At 42.3% G+C, this 18,907-nt stretch overlaps 1 protein-coding gene across 1 annotated transcript in view; it reads left to right on the forward strand.

Annotated features, from left to right (window-relative positions):
* The first annotated feature begins 3,086 nt into the window (after nucleotides 1-3,086).
* MAP3K2 (mitogen-activated protein kinase kinase kinase 2) overlaps nucleotides 3,087-18,907 on the forward strand; it is a 93,694-nt gene continuing 77,873 nt past the window's right edge. The window contains exon 1 of the mRNA XM_059052616.2: nucleotides 3,087-3,556. The gene's annotated coding sequence lies outside the window, so the exon portion shown is untranslated. The remainder of the gene's footprint in view (nucleotides 3,557-18,907) is intronic.

Raw genomic sequence — 18,907 nt, forward strand, 5'->3', positions numbered from 1 at the left:
TAACCAACTTTGGACCTGTCTATTGGATTTCTGTTATGCGGGAACATAAACTTCACTGTTTAAGCTGTTTTTGGTCCAGGTCTTTTGTTCCTTGCAGCTGAATGTATCACAACCGACATTCTTCAGATCAATTTCAAAGCCACTGCTGTGGTTTACACCTTCACCTCCTTACTTATTTAGCCCGCTCCAACACCCTTGCTCTTGTTCTCTTCCTTCTCTGCCTTATCCCTTGCCTGCATCTCTTCCAACACCCCAAGGCCAGCAACTCTTGCCATCCCCTGGACAGGGCATGTTCTTTTACACTTCCAAGCTTGTGCATACTTGATTCCCTCTGCTTGGGAATGCCCACTCCTCCATCCTTAATTTCTCCCAGCAAATAACTACCCTGAACCAAGTTTTAGCTCACCGTGTGTGGTGCGCAGGATTCTCCTGTGTCCCTGAAAATTCCTGCCCATTGGTGGACATGGCCTACAAAACCCTGGCTACTGTGAATACAATGAGCTGTACTCCTATGGTTAAGTTATGTTGTAGGACAGTGGGCCTGGGTGGGTCTAGGTGGGCCTGATCTAATCATATGAACTCCTTAAAGGCAGATAGTTTCCTCTGGTTGGTAGCAAAAGAGGAAGTCAGATATTCAACATGTATAGGAGGATCTGGTGTGCAAGAAATCCTCTGCTGCTGGCTTTGAGGATGGAGGGGGTCACACGGCAAGGAATGCCAATGGGCTCTAGGAGCCCACAGCAAGCTCTGGCTGACTGCCTGCAGGGAAATGGGGACCTCGACCCTACAACCACCAGGAACCAAATTCTGCCAACAAGAATGAGGTTGGAAGCAGATCTTTCCCAGGGACTTCAGATGAGCACTCAGCCCAGTTGAGATCTTGCTTTCAGCCTGTGACACTGACCAGAGAACCCAGCCAGGATGCTGTGCAAACTTCTGACCTACAGAGCTGTGAGCTAATAAACAGGTGTTGTTTGAAGCCACTAAGTCTCTGGTCGTTCGTTATGCAGCAACAGAAAACAAACACATCATGCCTCCTCTCGCAACTTTTCCTTCACTCCTTGGGTACCCCTGTGCCATCTTCCTCTCCACTCCTGTGGCACCTCATAAACATCCTGCACTCGGTATTATAATGATTCGTTTACCAGTCTGCTCTCCTCACAAGATTCTGAGTTCCTGGGAGAGGATGGGGACTACCATTTTATCACTGTAATCCCAGGCACAGAGCAGGGAGGCAAAAGCAAAAAATATTTGTGTGATGAAGGTTTCATCCAGGAAAAGAAAGCCTGAGATCACTAATTTGTAATCATATATACTAAAGTAACCCAGGATGCCAGAAATTTAACGTCTAAGTGAGAGTCTCACCAATGTAAAAAGAGACTGGAGAAAAAGAAAAAAGAGACTATTATTAATGTACACGTGGGGTGTTTCTAAGGAACCAGGGGTGGATGAAGTCCCCGGGTAGGGAGGGAAGGAGTGAGCAGAGGTGTGAAGAAAAATCCATCTCCATCTCTAGATTATTTAGTAAACAAGTATTTATTGAGCGCCTGCTATGTGGTCAGGCCAGGAGTTGCTGAAAACAATGTAGAAGTTTAAGATTTAAATCCTACCCAAGCATACTGAGATCCTTTTTTTCTGTGGTCTATCAGGCTTAGATGTTAGAGCCAAAAGCAATCTTGAAGACTGATTTTATGTGTATGTAAGCTTAAAATTCCTCCTCTTCTTAAATTAGTGGGAGCAATGTGCTTTTCTATTTAGCTGTGTATTTTTGAAGTCCTTCAGCATTAGCCCTTCTTTGTGTTGGCTGCCTAATCCTCCGCAGAGCTGATGAACCACTGTCAGCTCAGTCTTACAGTCATTTAGGTTTCCAGGCTTTCACTGTTACAAAAACCTTCCAATGAACATCTCTGTTCCTGCTTCTTTGACAACACCGCTAATGGGTCGTAATAAAAATTCCACGAAGGGGATCCAGATATTTTATTACATAACATCCTCCTCCTCAGTCCCTGCCCCACGGATGCCAGCTCCCCTGCCCTCTAGGGCCCTGAGTTGGGGCAGTTGCTTACCTCTGGGTGGGTGCCGCCCCCAACTCTCGGTCTGGAAAAGTCAGGAAGCGGGTGGGACCCACAACGTACCGAGAAACCAAGCAGATGCTGAGAGAGAGGAGAAATGGCACAGGAAGTTGTAAGGGGGTATTTGAGGAAAGAAGAGATGGGGCGGGACAGATACTTTCCGGATCAGAGTAGTGTGGGCTAAAAACAAACGGAATGTACGTTAGTCAAATCACAGAGGCCTCCAACGCTAGTACGATGAATTCGTATTTTATCCCGCGGGGCGAGAGGGAGTGAAAATGGGTTCGGTGAAAGAGATTGGGTTTTAGACCCTGTCACGAGTTCTGGGGGTGGGGTGTCAACTCATCTCTCTGGGCCGAGATTTCCACATCTGTTAAACTGAAAAAGTAATACTTGCTGGGCCGACCCCGAATACATACATGTAATAACTAAACAGAAGACAACTATAAAACTTAGAAGGCTGATTTCCAGGGGGGTGGTTTACGGTCAGGTGACAAGCCGACAAGAATTTCGTAAGTCCTTTAGGAAAAAATTCTGAAACCATATCCAAAAATGAAGAGGCTGATGGCTTTTCGCCTGCAAACGACTTGCCATGGACTCGAAGTGGGTCGCAGCCTCTTCTTGCTCTGCTGCCCCTGCTCTGCCCGAAGCCACGCGGGAGACCCTTTTTGAGGTTTGATTTGGAACCTCGGCGCCGAGGACTCCCGCAGATGCTAGGGGACCGAAATGCGTGCGCGCGGCTCACCGGCCGGAAACCGGTAGCTATGACGTTAAGTACAAAGAGGCGCGGCAGCCGGGCCCGGGCCGGGAGTCCCCGCACGGCGGAGCGGGCGTGGACACCGGGACATGCGTGGAAGCAGCCGGCACTGCGCAGGCGCGGATACGCTCCCCTCGGCCTGCGCGCGGCGCTCCGGGCGGGCGCGCGCCCACGGCGGCCGCTCCCGACAGGCGGAGGGCTGCGCGCGCACGAGAGAGCCGGCCGTGACGTGTGCCGCGCTACGCCTGACGTCACGGGTCCGTGTGTAGTGGCGGCCGGGCTGCTCTCAGCAGCGGCTCCTGACGAGGGCGGTGCGGCCGCTGGGTGCGGCGTTCGGGGGTCCTGCGGCCCGCGGCGGCGGCGACTACGACCGGGAGGTCCGGCGCTCCTAGTCGCGGAGTCGCCGCTCCCGCCCCTTCTCCGGCCTCGGCGGCGCCCGGCCGCGGCTTCCTCCTTTCCTACCCAGCTTCCCGCGGGCCTCCGGGCCGCGGCGGCGAGAAGCACCGAGGGGCTCCGAGAGGCTCCGGCCAGCCGCCACGGTCCACGCGTCCGGCCCGGGCTCCATGTGAAGGAGGGACGGGCCTGGCCCCCGACCCGCGCCCGACTCCTCGTGCGCCCCTCCGGCTCCCGGGGGCCCGCAGCCTCCCCTGACCGGGGGGCGCGGTGACAGGCCGCGCGGGGGCGGAGGGGTGGGCCTGCGGTTCCCTATGTCCCCGCGGAGCGGCCGGTACGTGTGCTTGGGCGCGCGCATGTGTGTGGGGGTGGGGGTGGGGGCGGGGGTGCGGGCCGGACGTGGGGAGGGGGCCGCCGCCGGGCTGTGCGCTGCACCTGGGGCGGAGGTTTCGCTAGGTGGTTGCCTCGCTCCGGGTGGGCGGGCTTCGGGACCCCTGCATCCTGTCCTGAAGTCCAGGTCTGAGCGAACTAGACTGCTGGGCGGTGGAGCTGTCAGAGGCGTACTCTGCAGGGCTTTGGTATGGAAGATTGTCCCAGGTCCTTGGCAGAATCAGAAATGTTATAAGCAGTGAGCGAGAAAGTGCTTGTCTTTGCGCAGTTACCGCGTGGTTCACTAGTGGTTAGGGTCGAGGCACCTTTCTGTTTACAGACCGTTTACCACTTAATGCGCGCCCGGTTATTTGTCGTGCGTTGTCTCACTTCACCTTCGAAGCCCAGTGAGGTGGGTACGTGTCTCCCCATTTTACAGTTGAAAAAATCGAGGCCCAGATTCAGAAATTTGCCCAAGGTCGGGCAGCTTGGTAATCTGGGAAAGTCTTGATTCGAATATGATGTCTTTTCTGTAGAACCGTATTTCTGGGTCTTGCGAAAATTTGTGAGGAAAATGAGAATAGCTGGAAAGTTTCTTCTTGGGAGTAAATTCTAAATACATAGGTAGAGTTCATTTTCCCGTAATGTAGGCTGTTCGATGTGTTTTGCTGCAGCCTAGCCAGATGATTTTCTTGGCTCTTTTTTTAAAAAATTACTTTTAAAAGGTGACTCCATGCACCTTTACCTTTTTTTTTGCAGTGGGACTGAATGAGCAGAAAATATTTCCTCTCTTATCAAAAAGGAGAAATAGATTTGGTAAAACTCCATGTTTCTTGAAAAGTTACAATTTTACTTGTGTAATTCTTGATGCGTACAGGGAACTCGCAGTTGGGTTATTTCCTTGAGATTTCCTTATTGCAAAATTTGTTGCTGGATTATGTGACAATGGCAACACACTTAGTAATTTGTGTGTTAATTTGTGCAATATTTCTGAGTAGAGTGTCAAAATTTAATGTGTAGAATACTGTAAAAAGTTATCTTTTAATGGTGTGATTTTTTTCTTTCCTTTGTATGTAGCAACTAATAAGTGTTTATAAACTAACTGAAATTCTCATTTTAACATTGGTCTGTACTGTTTCTTTGGTTATGGTTAGGGAAAAACTAAAGTTCCTTTACATTTCTCTTTACAGAAGAAAGTGTTGATAAATCCCTTTGAGTAATTCAAGCTTCATGCATAGTTGTAGATGTTTAAGAAATCTATTGATGCCCAAAATTGTAGTACTTTATAATTTCCTTTAGTGTATTATCAGGTTTAAGAAAATTTGTAGTTGAATGTCTTTGTAATGTCTGTAGAGAAAAGGTCGAATTATATAGTTAAGAAGTGGATGGTTCACAGATTGATTTGTTGTTTGGTTAAAATATAAATGTATGGTGAGTCTTGTTGAATATAATATCATTGTAGAATGCTTATCCAGTCATGCTCTCCATATGTCTCTCTTGAAAGAACTAACTATTAAAGATTTATCTTAAATAATTGGATTACATTATAGATTCAATCTTTTAAGCAGTGTTTTAGTTGGAATTTTCATTCCTAGTTTACCTTATTGCTACCAAAAGGGTAAACTGTATTTAATAGGTGCTATATTAAAATGAAATCATGTTTGGTTCTAGGCACTGCCCACAGCTTTGGTTTCAGGTTGATTTTTTTTTTTCCCCTGTAGAATTGGAGCTCTCTAGGCTCCCTCCCACCACCACCCCCAAATCTAGCCCCAACTTTTTATTATAAAACAATTTCAAGTACACAAGAAGTTGGTAATATTGAACATCCCTATGATAACTCTCTAGTTTCATTTGTTGACGTCTTGCCGTATTTGTTTTGTGTATAAATACGCGTATATTATTTTTGGCCATACCATTTGAAAGCTAAGCTGTAGACATTATGACACTTTACCCGTAAGTATGTCAGCTTGCATCTCCAAAGATAAGGACATTTTCTTACATAGCCAAAATACCATTATTGTTAACTTTCTTAGTTAATACTTTTTATTGATAATTAATAGTTTCTTATTGATCATTTTTTAATGTAATCTAGTATCCATCCATATTTAAATCTCCCCATTTGTGCTGCACGGTCTTTTACGGCTTTTTATACTCGATCCCACCAAACGAAGATCCCATCAAGGTTTATTCACTGCATTTGGTTAAGTCTCTTTGATCTCTTTGAATCTAGAACAGCCTCACCTCCCCCTTTTATTTATTTTTTATTCATCTGTCTATCTGTCTTTTGGCTGTGCCACATGGTATGTGGTCCCTGGCCAGGGATAGAACCCGTGCCCCCTGCATTGGAAGTGCAGAGTCTTAACCACTGGAATGCCAGGGAAGTCCATTACCTCTCCCTTTTAAAATGGTGTTTTTGTTTGTTTTGTTTCAGAGATCAAGCCAGTTACCTTATAAAATGAGTCACATTCTGGATTTGTCTGATTTTTTTCCCTCGTCATTTAGCATGTTCCTCTATTCCCCCTACACTAACTGTAAGCTAGGTCTAAAGGATTGATTAGTTTCAAATTAAATATTTTGGGCAAGAATAACTACTGAGTGTTGCTGCGTACTTTATATTGCTTCCCATCAGGGGATGTATATTGTCAAGTCCTGTTATTTGTGATGCTGAGTTTGATCACTTGGTTATGGGGGTTAAGGTGAGGTATTTTTTCCCATTGCAGTTGGCAAGTAGTCTGGCATGATAAATTAGCACTCTAGTGCTGGCCTGTTCTCCAGTAATCTTTCACCTAACAGTTTATCTATTGCTGCATCTATTGCTGATCCTTGTCAAGGTAAATTTTGAATTTCAATGTTAACAATCTTTTGTTGGTCTATAGATAGTAACAACATCACAAGAATTGTAAAAATCTATTCAGCTATATTAATCAGGTTCTGATTTCTAGGATTTTAAAGATTTTTAATCATGAATTCAAGGTATCTCCTCTTATGAATAAAAAGGAACCTGACACGAGAAAAATGGGAAATATTCAATGTCTTTTCTTTTCCTGTACTCTTTCATCTGTCTCAAGGAGTGTGAGTGTGTGTGAGTGTGTATGTTTTGTTTTTGTTTTTGTTTTGTTTTTTTGGCTGTGCCACGTAGCTTGTATGGCTTGTGAGATCTTAGTTCCTCGACAAGGGATTGAACCCAGGCCCTTGGCAGTAAAAGCGTGGAATCCTAACCACTGGACCACCAGGGAATTCCCTCAAGGAGTGTGTTTCTTTTCAGTTTTTCTTAGCCAATATTTATTGCACAGGAATAGCCAGAAATACAATAAAGGGAGAGTGGCTTTACTAAAAAACGTTTTGACAAAACTGTCTATTTTCTGGTGTAATACAAAGGAGCACTGGATTAAGACTCAGAAGATCTAAACTCTAGGCCTAATTCTACCATTCTGTGAAGTGCAAGGATTATAAGTTTTTAAATTTCACCCTGTATTCTTACCGTCATAATAATTGTTTGTAAACATTTTTGAATTTCTGATAATGAGACATGTTGGTTACATTTAGAGGCAAACCTCACTTTAATTAAGCCACATAGAAATAAATCAACTATGTGTAATATAAAATTGAATTTATTTCCCAGCGAATTAACTGACATTTAGTAGGTGATTGTTTTAATAAAGGGTTCATAATAGAATTTACTTAAGTAACACATTTTCTCATTAAAAATATGATTTAATTCATGAAGCAAGTTTACATGAAGGTTTTCCACACATCTCTTTTATAAACAGGATGAACTGTATATATGGAAATTTAAAAACTTTTCCCTTATTCTCAAGCATTGTGAGAGGTATACCTCCTTATACACACACATTTATAAGAAGCGTGTCTGTATAATTTCATCTTTTATCTAGGATATCCCTGGGATTTATTAGGAACATTGGCTGACTGTTTCTCATTCTGGTTAATCACATATTTACTTTGTAACATCTCTTGTGTTGTTGCCTTTATTGTTACTTAACTCTTGTTGCTTACTTTTTTTGTTATGCATACTTTGTCAGGAGGATAGGGGTAGAATCTTCTTTGGAGTTCCTCTGGTAACTAGCTCACCACCTTTCTTATAAGTGTTCAAGAGTGTTAGCTGGAGATTCATAGTACCATAAATTTAAAAAACACTGGGGTTTATAAACTTCAGAAGTTTTTCCCTCAGTTATGCAGTTAGTCATTTAGTGTGGACTTTAATTATTAATAGTGACCAATTAAAAGAATAGTTTAAGATATGATTTTATCAGTATTCTTTTGATAATTCCCAGATTGGGTCCCCTCAGCGCTACTACTTCAGGCAGAATGCTCCCTGAGCACTCTGCATCTGCCTCGATCACCCACTGACCACATTGCACTGTGCGGATTGCACTGTGCACATCTCTGTGCCTTCCACTGGGAAATTGGCTCTTCAAGGACAGAGGCAGTGTTTCGTTGATTTTGGTGCCCCAACACCGAGCACAATGCCTGTTGCCAAATGTTTGTTAAATGAATAGGGAGTGGACAGAAGAGACCTCCTTTTGCACTGTTATAGGAGTCTTAAAAGGTGGTGCCTGCCTGAGTTGAACAGGGTGGGGAAGTACAATAAAATACTTCCGTATGCCCAGGAGAAAATTAAGTATTTGTGAACAGCTCTACCACAGAGGCAAGGCTGTGGAAAAGTTGTTGTTTTTTTAAAAAAATATTTATTTATTTATTTGGTTGCACCAGCTCTTAGTTGTGGCAGGTGGGATCCTTAGTTGTGGCACGCAGGCTCCTTAGTTGTGGTATGTGAACTCTTAGTTGCGGCATGCATGTGGGATCTAGTTCCTTGACCAGGGATTGAACCCAGGCCCCCTGCATTGGGAGCACAGAGTCTTGCACCACCAGGGAAGTCCTTCGAAAAGTTTTTGAAAATTATTAATAGGAGCTAGTGGGAGAATATGAGATAATATTTATTATTTTTGTAAGTCTTTGAGAACAGATCTGCAGTCTAAGGTGAAGCCAGTTTTTGTTTCTGTGCTATTGTTAAATAATAGTTAAATACTTCTAACTCGTATTTTAGATTTGTGACTTGAAGATGCTTCATTATCATTATTTGATAAGTTTGTGATTACTCTTTTTTTTTTTTTTTTTTTTTTTTTTTTTTTTTTTTTTTGTGGTATGCGGGCCTCTCACTGTTGTGGCCTCTCCCGTCGCGGAGCACAGGCTCCGGACGCGCAGGCCCAGCGGCCATGGCTCACGGGCTCAGCTGCTCCGCGGCACGTGGGATCTTCCCGGACCAGGGCACGAACCCGTGTCTCCTGCATCGGCAGGCGGACTCTCAACCACTGCGCCACCAGGGAAGCCCTGTGATTACTCTTAAGTTTGACTGACTTGGCTACATTTTAATCGTATTTGTGGAGTTTTAAATTAACCCAAAATATTTTGTTCTTTTAATATGAAAGAAATGAGACCAATGTCCTCTGCCTAAATTTAAGGAGAATTAATATGATTTATATGATGACTTTAATGTATTTTTAAATCAGTTTAGGCATTTTTAAGTAGCCTGTTGACTGCTTTGTAAAATTAGTAATATTGTATGGTATGAAATAATGTCAAACTATATTTACAAACGTTCTGATTTGCTTAGACATTAAAAGGAAATGAAAGAAGTAGAAGTTAGCTCAGCTTTAGTGTTAATGAAGATCTACTTTGAGAGATGGTGCAGCATTAACCATCTGATCTGTGAGCAGTACCTGGCTGCATTCTATTAACTTCACCCCCAAACCATCATGTGCCTGCATATATAAATCTTGCCCCATGATATGAGAAAGGATAGATGAGTTATCTGTTCTTAGATCAAGTAATATATATTAATCAGCATCTCAAAGTTACATCCCATAGTCATGGACTGTTGCATACTACCTTAGGGTTAGAAGGTAAACTCAGAAGGTTTATTCATGTAATATATATTAATCAGCATGCCTTGGGGTTAGAAGGTTTACTCAGGGATGTATCTTGCCTAGTGTTCCTGAAGTGAGTACCACAAACTACAAACTGTATTTTATGCTGTTTGTTAAACACTGATGGTAGGTAGGAAGCCTGAGTTCAGTCTTAAATCTGCCTTTAATTAGAAATAGACTGTGATAAAGTGACTTCAACATTTCTTTTAAACAAAACCTTTTATTTTAAATTTTTGTTTATTTTGGGCTGCATTGGGTCTTCGTTGCTGCGTGCGGGCTTTCTCTAGTTGTGGTGAGTGGGAGCTACTCTTCATTGCGATGCGCTGGCTTCTCACTGCGGTGGCTTCTTGTTGTGGAGCACGGGCTCTAGGCACGTGGGTTTCAGTAGTTGTGGTGCACAGGCTCAGTAGTTGTGGCTCATGGGCTCTAGAGTGCAGGCTCAGTAGTTGTGGCACATGGGCTTAGTTGTTCCGCGGCATGTGGGATCTTCCGGCCAGGGCTCGATCCCCTGTCCCCTGCATTGGCAGGTGGATTCTTAACCACTGCGCCACCAGAGAAGCCCACTTCAACATTTCTGAATTTGAAAAAGTTGCCCTAATTGATTTCTTAAGGACCTGTCTAGTCTCTGATTCTGTGAGATCCACAACATAATAGAAAATAGTAAAGAGTCAAAAGAGATTTAAGTTTTCTTGGTTGGGAGGTTGTTAAGATGACAACAGTCCAGGGAAGGTTAGTTATAGGGCAGCATTTGGAAGATAAATAGCTCTCTTTAAATGTGATTAATTTGTCAGAATGAGATTTTTTACTTAAAGGTGGTTTATAGCCAAGTACCTTGTGCTGAACTGTGATAACCTATAGTAGGCTCTCAGTAAATGCTTGTTGAAAGAGTGAATGAATAACTTAAGTACTGATATGATAAAAATCTGAATCACTCGTAGATCAGTTTAGTGATAAAATCAGGATAGTAAGCATTGAACCCTAGAAAATAACACAGAAGAATTACATTATTCTCATGAATGGGGAGCCAAGACTAGTAAAATACATTTTTGGAAATACTTTAGCCCAAAGGGAGGGAAGAGCTTTCTGGAAAAGGAAAAAAAAAAGTATTGGAAAACTTGTACATGCAGTCTTTTATGCCCACTAGAAATTTTTAAATAATTTATGAATGTAGTTGGATAAGCCCAAAACGATTACATAAAAGAATGAAGCTTTCTACTTCCCAGTGGAAAAAACATTTGGGACAAATTATACATCAGCAATTTTTTTTTCCCTCAGAATCTGTGTCCTTATTCTTTCTTCATTTTCACATCTCTAACCAAAGCAGAGAAGTACTTTAAGAGTGCTTAGCCTATTTTGTCCTTAGTTATTGGCTTTTGTTAATCTGATACCCACTCTAGTGTTTTCTCTCATGTAAATCTTGTTCTTTTGCAAATGGGAGGATCAAGTAAGGGAGATAGGTTTCTTTAGAATGAGGGACACTTCAGCCTGTTTTCAAAGATGGGCAGCTCAGAACGTATAAAAGAAGGCTTGATTGGAGATTATGAAAGGACTGAGTGGCCTAGATTTGGTTATGCAGGAAGATCTCAAAAGGGAAAGTTGCAGAGATCTTGGTCAGTAGATGGGGGGAAGCTTGAGTCGTTGCATGAGTTAGGATTCAGTCACAGAAGAAGAACTGCTATGGTATTATGGAATTACGGGATTTATGAAAGGAGGAAGACCTTACGGAGTTGTGGGAGAAACTTGGAAACCAGAGTCTGTAAGGGGGAACCGGCAGATCAGAGAAGTCACTAATCAGCCTTCCTGAAGCAGTGGTGCAGTGGGCAAGTCAGAGTTTGCAGGTGAATCCGAGAAGCTAGGTATGCCCAGCTGCTGGAGTGGGACTGCACAGTAGAGCTGGTGGAAAGTATGGAAAGCTGTTGCCTCTGCATAGCTACCTCTTCTGTGGTCTTCTGTCAGGCTTTTGGTGGTGGGACTGAGGTTGCTGTTTGGTCAGCAGGGTTGGCAATCAGGAAGAAGAGCCGCATGCAGTACAGGGGAGAGCAGAGACATGGTGCAATCTTCTGGCAACTCTGCACCTAACCATAATCTTCTGAGAGTAGTTTCCATCTTTGGCCAGCTCTAACCTGGAACCATGTGGGAAGAGGATTCTGGGAAATGTAGTTTGAACTTAAAAGTTGACATGGTACAAACTGTCACTGCAGGTGAGAGTGGGGGGTGGGAAACCACAGTAGGGGATGTGGTAGTTGCGGGAGTCCACAGTGATATTTTATAGATCTAGGTTCATTCTCCTGTGAGAGAGCAAGTTCTTTAAAATCTCCAGGCCTTTTTCTTCCTCTGTGAAATGGGGAGATAATACCTACTTTACAGGATTATTGTGAGGATTAAATGAAATGTTTGTAAAGCATTTAGCGGAGTGTCAGAACAATGTAAAATATTGTAAATAGTAGCTTTTGTTATTAGTAGTAGTTGCGGTAGTAATGAGAAGGGATTGAGAAATTGGAAGGGTGTATTTCGAAAGGGAGGGGAGAAGTAGAGCAGATGAGTGGAGATAAGAATGAAGTAGAAGATATGGTTCCTGTATTTGAGAATGTTATAGTCAAGCTGCAGAGAACACATGTAAACATAAAGCATGGTTGGGAAGCTGTTAAATAGGTAGTATCCTTTAAGAAGAATGACTGCTGTGATGAGCAGAGAGACAGCAAGTGCTGTCATTCCAGGGCACTTAAGGTTAAGCTGTAATGTATGTGAAGTTCCTAGTACACTGGCAGTCCACAGAGGTTAATTATTTTCCACTTCTTAAGGAAAGATGCCCAGATGAGGGGGTAGGGGAGGCTTAAGCTGGGTCCTTCTTTAGACAAGTAGAAAAAGGGAGGAAGCATTTCAGACAGCAGAAATAGGAGGAGACATGGACAAAGCATGTAGCACTTCATTAACACAATTTGGGACCTGTTGACTCCACTCTTTGCTTTTGGTAATCTGTTTGTAGTTTCTAAAGATTGTCCGTGTTTGCTCCTGCTTGGGCCAATTGCCCACCTTTGGACCATCAGTTATGGTGTGGGACCACACTGAGCTAATTTGGTGACACTTAGTAATCAACTGGGTGGTTGGAGGTGGTGGTGGTAGAAGGGACAAGCTTCCAGAAGAAGGCCACTGTGGATGAGTCCCTCCTTTCGTTATAGTCATTTGGTACAATAACTCTACCTTGATATTTTTCAGTTCCTCGAATTAAGCATTTTATTCTTTTAATACAATTAATATTTGTATAAGTTAATCACATTAGCCAATTTTTTGCCAGCTTTTGTTCTCTTGGAATCACTTTCCTTCTTCACGAAGTATATCCTTTAGAAGTTCCTCAACTAAGAAGGATCTGTTAGTGATAAATTACGATTTCTGTTTGTTGGAAATTTTTAGCTCTTGTTCTTTTTTTTCTTCATGGTATGTGGGCCTCTCACTGTTGTGGCCTCTCCCGTTGCGGAGCACAGGCTCCGGATGCGCAGGCTCAGCGACCATGGCTCATGGGCCCAGCCGTTCCGTGGCATGTGGGATCTTCCTGGACCGGGGCACGAACCCGTGTCCCCTTCATCTCCATCACTGCGCCACCAGGGAAGCCCAGCTCTTGTTCTTGAATGACAGTTTAGTTGTGAGTGAAAGTCTAGATTGGCAGTTATTTTTCCCTCAGCATTTTGAAGATACTATTCCAGTCTGTTTTCTCTTGTATAATCAGACCTAAAAGGCTGTACAGATGTTTTATTAATGATAATTTTTTCATTGTGTTGTTGGAGTATATAAGTGATTTTTTAACAGAAGCATTCACATTGTTTTTTTTCTTTCTATTTTAATTTTTAAATTCACTGAGTGTTTATTGAAAAATCTTAGTAATGTCTTAGGAGTCAATAAAATAAGCTTTTAATAAGTTTGTTATCTAATTTTAGTTGTTCATGTGCGCAGTTATTACTAAAATGTTTGACTGCCTTCTGTGTTAGCACTCAAGATAAATAAATTGATCATTGTTCCTGTAGTCATAGACTCCATTCTGGTTGGGGAGAGACAGACATATTAGGGTGACCTCATAACTAGTTATCCAAATTGGGCTACTTTTGAGTGTGAAAGGATGCTATTTTAATAATGATCTTGGAGCAGCAAAAATAAACCTGGTAAGACCTGCAAGATGGCAGAGGAGTAAGATGTGGAGATCACATTCCTCCCCACAAATACATCTACATGTGGAACAATTCTTACGGAACACCTACTGAACGCTGGCAGAAGACCTCAGACTTCCCAAAAGGCAAGAAACTCCCTATGTACCTGAGTAGGGCAAGAGAAAAAACAGAGACCAAAGAATAGGGATGGGACCCGCACCTCTGGGAGGGAGCTGTGAAGGAGGAAAAGTTTCGACACACTAGGAAGCCCCTTCACTGGTGGAGGTGGGTGGTGACGGGGGGAAGCTTTGGAGCCATGGAAGAGAGCACAACAACAGAGGTGCAGAGGGCAAAGTGGAGAGATTCCTGCATAGAGGATCGGTGCCAACCAGCACTCACCAGCGTAAGAGGCTTGTCTGCTCACCTGCCGGGGCGGGTGGGGGCTGGGAGCTGAGGCTTTGCCTTCGGAGGTCAGATCCCAGGGAGAGGACTGGGGTTGGCTGTGTGAACACAGCCTGAAGGGGGCTAGTGTGCCACAGCTAGCTGGGAGGGAGTCCGGGAAAAAGTCTGGACCTGCCTAAGAGGCAAGAAGAGGCAATTGCTTTGGGGTGCATGAGGGGAAGGGATTCAGAGCACCACCTAAACGAGCTCCAGAGACGGTTGTGAGCCATGGCTATCAGTGCAGACACCAGAGGCGGGCATGAAATGCTAAGGCTGCTGTTGCAGCCACTAAGAAGCCTGTGTGCAAGCACAGGTCACTATCCACACCTCCCCTCCCGGGAGCCTGTGCAGCCCACCACTACCAGGGTCCCATGATCCAGGGACAACTTCCCTGGGAGAACACACAGCGTGCCTCAGACTGTTGCACCATCATGTCGGCCTCTGCCACACTTTAACCCCGTCCTGTCTGAGCAAAGAACAGATGCCCTCAGATGACTTACATGCGCAGGCGGGGCCATATCCAAAGCTGAACCCCAGGAGTTGTGTGAACAAAGAAGAGAAAGGGAAATCTCTTCCAGGAGCCTCAGGAGCAGTGGATTAAATCTCCACAATCAACTTGATGAATTCTGCATCTCTGGAATACCTGAATAGACAACAGATCATCCGAAAATTGAGTTGGTGGACTTTGTGTGATTTTATCTGTGTCGCTTTGCTTTTACCATTTGTCCTAGGGTTCTGTCTGTCCGTGTTTTTTTTTTTTTTTTTTTCTTTTTAAGTATAGTTTTTTAGTGATTGTTATCATTGGTGGATTTCTTTTTTGGTTTGGTTGCTCTCTACTTTCTTTTCTTTTTCTTTTTTTCTTATTACTTTTACTTTGTTTATCTTTATAATTTTTAAATTTTAATTGCTTTTCTTTCTCTTTTCCTTTTTCCTTTCTTTCTTTCTTTCCTTCCTTCCTTTTTTCTTTCTCTTTCATTCTTTCTCTTCTTTCCTTCCTTTTTTCTTTCGCTCTTTTTCCTTCCTTTTTTCTTTCTCTTCCTTCTTTCTCTTTCTCTCTTTCTTTCCCTTTCTATTTTCCTTTCTCTTCTTTCTTTCTTTCTTTCTTTCTTTCTTTCTTTCTTTCTTTCTTTCTTTCTTTCTTTCTTTCTTTCTTTCTTTCCTCCTTTTCTTACTTTCTTCCTTTCTTTTTTCCTTTCTCTCCTTCCTTCCTTCCTTCCTGCTCCTTTTTTTCTTTCTCTCTCTCTCCCTTCCTTCCTTCCTTCTTTTCTTTCTCTCTTTCTGTCTTTCCTCTCCTCTTTCTTTTTTTGTTCTCTCCCCCCCCCCTTTTCCTCTGAGCCATGTGGCTGACAGAGTCTTGGTGCTCTGGCTGGGTGTCAGGCCTGTGCCTCTGAGGTGGGAGAGCCAAGTTTAGGACATTGGTCCACCAGAGACTGCCTGGCTCCACATAATATCAAACAGCGAAAGCTCTTTCAGAGATCTCCATCTCAATGCTAAGACCCAGGTCCACTCAATGACCAGCAACTACAGTGTTGGACACCCTATGCCAAAGAACTAGCAAGGCAGGAACACAACCCCACCCATTAGCAGAGGCTGCCTAAAATCATAATAAAGTCACAGACACCCCAAAACACACCACTGGATGCGGTCCTGCCCACCATAAAGACTAGATCCAGCCTCACCCACCAGAACACAGGCACCAGTCTCCTCCACCAGGAAGCCTACACAACCCACTGAACCAACCTTAGCCGCTGGGGGCAGACACCAAAAACAACGGGAACTACAAACCTGCAGCCTGTGAAAAGGAGACCCCAAACAGTAAGTTAAGCCAAATGAGGAGATAGAGAAACACACAGCAGATGAAGGAGCAGGTAAAAACCCACCACACCAAACAGATGAAGAGGAAATAGGCACTCTACCTGAAAAAGAATTCAGAGTAATGATAGTAAAGATGACCCAAAATCTTGGAAATAGAATGGAGAAAATACAAGAAACAAATTAACAAGGACTTAGAAGAACTAAAGGGCAAACAAACAATGATGAACAACACAAGAAATGAAATTAAAAATTCTCTAGACGGAATCAGTAGCAGAATAACTGCGGCAGAAGATCGGATAAGTGACCTGGAAGATAAAATAGTGGAAATAACTACCGCAGAGCAGAATAAAGAAAAAAGAATGAAAAGAATTGAAGACAGTCTCAGAGACTTCTGGGACAACATTAAATGCACCAACATTCAAATTATAGGGGGCCCAGTAGAAGAAGAGGGAAAGAAAGGGACTGTGAAAATATTTGAAGAGATTATAGTTGAAAACTTCCCTAATATGGGAAAGGAAACACTCATTCAAGTCCAGGAAGTGCAGAGAGTCCTATACAGGATAAATCCAAGGAGAAATATGCCAAGACACATATTAATCAGTTATCAAAAATTAAATACAAAGAACAAATATTAAAAGCAGCAAGGGAGAAACAAAAAATAACATAGAAGGGAATCCCCATGAGGTTAGCAGCTGATCTTTCAGCAGAAACTCTGCAAGACAGAAGGGAGTGGCAAGACATATTTAAAGTGATGAAAGGGAAAAACCTACAACCAAGATTACTCTACCCAGCAAGGATCTCATTCAGATTCAATGGAGAAATTAAAACCTTTACAGACAAGCAAAAGCTGTGAGAATTCAGTACCACTAAACCAGCTTTACAACAAAAGCTAAAGGAACTTCTCTAGGCAGGAAGCACAAGAGAAGGAAAAGACCTATAATAACAAAGCCAAAACAATTAAAAAAATGGTAATACATATCAGTAACTACCTTAAATGTAAGTGGATTAAATGCTCCAACCAAAAGACACAGAGTGGCTGAATGGATACAAAAAAAAAGACCGATATATATGCTGTCTAAAAGAGACCCACTTCAGACCAAGGGACACATATAGACTGAAAGTGAGGGGGTGGGAAAAGATATTCACTGCAAATGGAAATCAAAAGAAAGCTGGAGTAGCAATTCTCATATCAGATAAAATAAACTTTAAGGTAAAGACTATTACAAGAGACAAAGAAGGACACTACATAATGATCAAGGGATCAATCTATGAAGAAGATATAACAATTGTAAATATTTATGCACCCAACATAGGAGCACCTCAATACATAAGGCAAATACTAACAGCCATAAAAGGGGAAATCGACAGTAACACAATCATAGTAGGGGACTTTAACACCCCACTTTAACCAATGGAGAGTTCATCCATAATGAAAATAAATAAGGAAACACAAGCTTTAAATGATACATTAAACAAGATGGACTTAATTGATATTTATAGGACATTTCATTCAAAAACCACAGAATACACTTTCTTCTCAAGTGCTCATGGAACATTCTCCAGGATAGATTATATCTGGAGACACAAATCAAGCCTTTGTGTAAATTTAAGAAAATTGAACTCATAGCAAGTATATTTTCTGACCACAACACTATGAGACTAGATATCAATTACAGGAAAATGTAAAAAATACAAACACATAGAGGCTAAACAGTACACTACTAAATAACCAAGAGATCACTGAAGAAATCAAAGAGGAAATAAAAAAATACCAAGAAACAAATGACAAAACACGATGACCCAAAACCTATGGGATGGAGCAAAGGCAGTTCCAAGAGGGAAGTTTATAGCAATACAGTCGTACCTCAAGAAACAAGAAACATCTCAGACAACCTAAACTTACACCTAAAGCAATTAGAGAAAGAAGACCAAAAAAACCCCCAGTTAGTAGAAGGAAAGAAATCATAAGGTCAGATCAGAAATAAATGGAAAAAAAAATGAAGGAAACAATAGCAAACATCAGTAAAACTAAAAGCTGGTTCTTTGAGAAGATAAACAAAATTGATAAACCATTAGCCAGACTCATCAAGAAAAAAAGGGAGAAGACTGAAATCAATAGAATTAGAAATGAAAAAGGAGAAGTAACAGCTGACACTGCAGAAATACAAAGGATCATGAGAGATTACTGCAAGCGACTATATGCCAATAAAATGGACAACCTGGAAGAAATGGACAAATTCTTAGAGAAGCACAACCTTCCGAGACTGAACAGGAAGAAATAGAAAATATAAACAGACCAATCACAAGGACTGAAATTGAAACTGTGATTAGAAATCTTCCAACAAACAAAAGCCCAGGACCAGATGGTTTCACAGGCGAATTCTGTCAAACATTTAGAGAAGAGCTAAAACCTGTCCTCAAACTCTTCCAAAATATAGCAGAGAGAGGAACACTTGCAAACTCATTTGACAAGGCCACCATCACCCTGAAAGCAAAACCAGACAAAGATGTCACAAAGAAAGAAAACTACAAGCCAATATGACTGATGAACATAGATGCAAAAAATCCTCAAGAAAATACTAGCAAACAGAATCCAACAGCTCATTAAAAGGATCATACACCATGGTCAAGTGGGGTTTATTCCAGGAATGCAAGGATTCTTCAATGTATGCAAAGCAATCAGTGTGATACAGCATATTAACAAATTGAAGGAGAAAAACCATATGATAATTTCAATAGATGCAGAGAAAGCTTTTGACAAAATTCAACACCCATTTATGATAAAACCCTCCAGAAAGTAGGCTTAGAGGGAACTTACCTCAACATCATAAAGGCCATATATGACAAATCCACAGACAATGTTGTTCTCAGTGGTGAAAAACTGAAACCATTGTCTCTAAGGTCAGTAACAAGACAAGGTTGTCCACTCTCACCATTATCATTCAACATAGTTTTAGAAATTTTACCCACGGCGAT

Source organism: Kogia breviceps, chromosome 2 (assembly GCF_026419965.1).
Source record: "Kogia breviceps isolate mKogBre1 chromosome 2, mKogBre1 haplotype 1, whole genome shotgun sequence".
NCBI lineage: Eukaryota > Metazoa > Chordata > Mammalia > Artiodactyla > Physeteridae > Kogia > Kogia breviceps.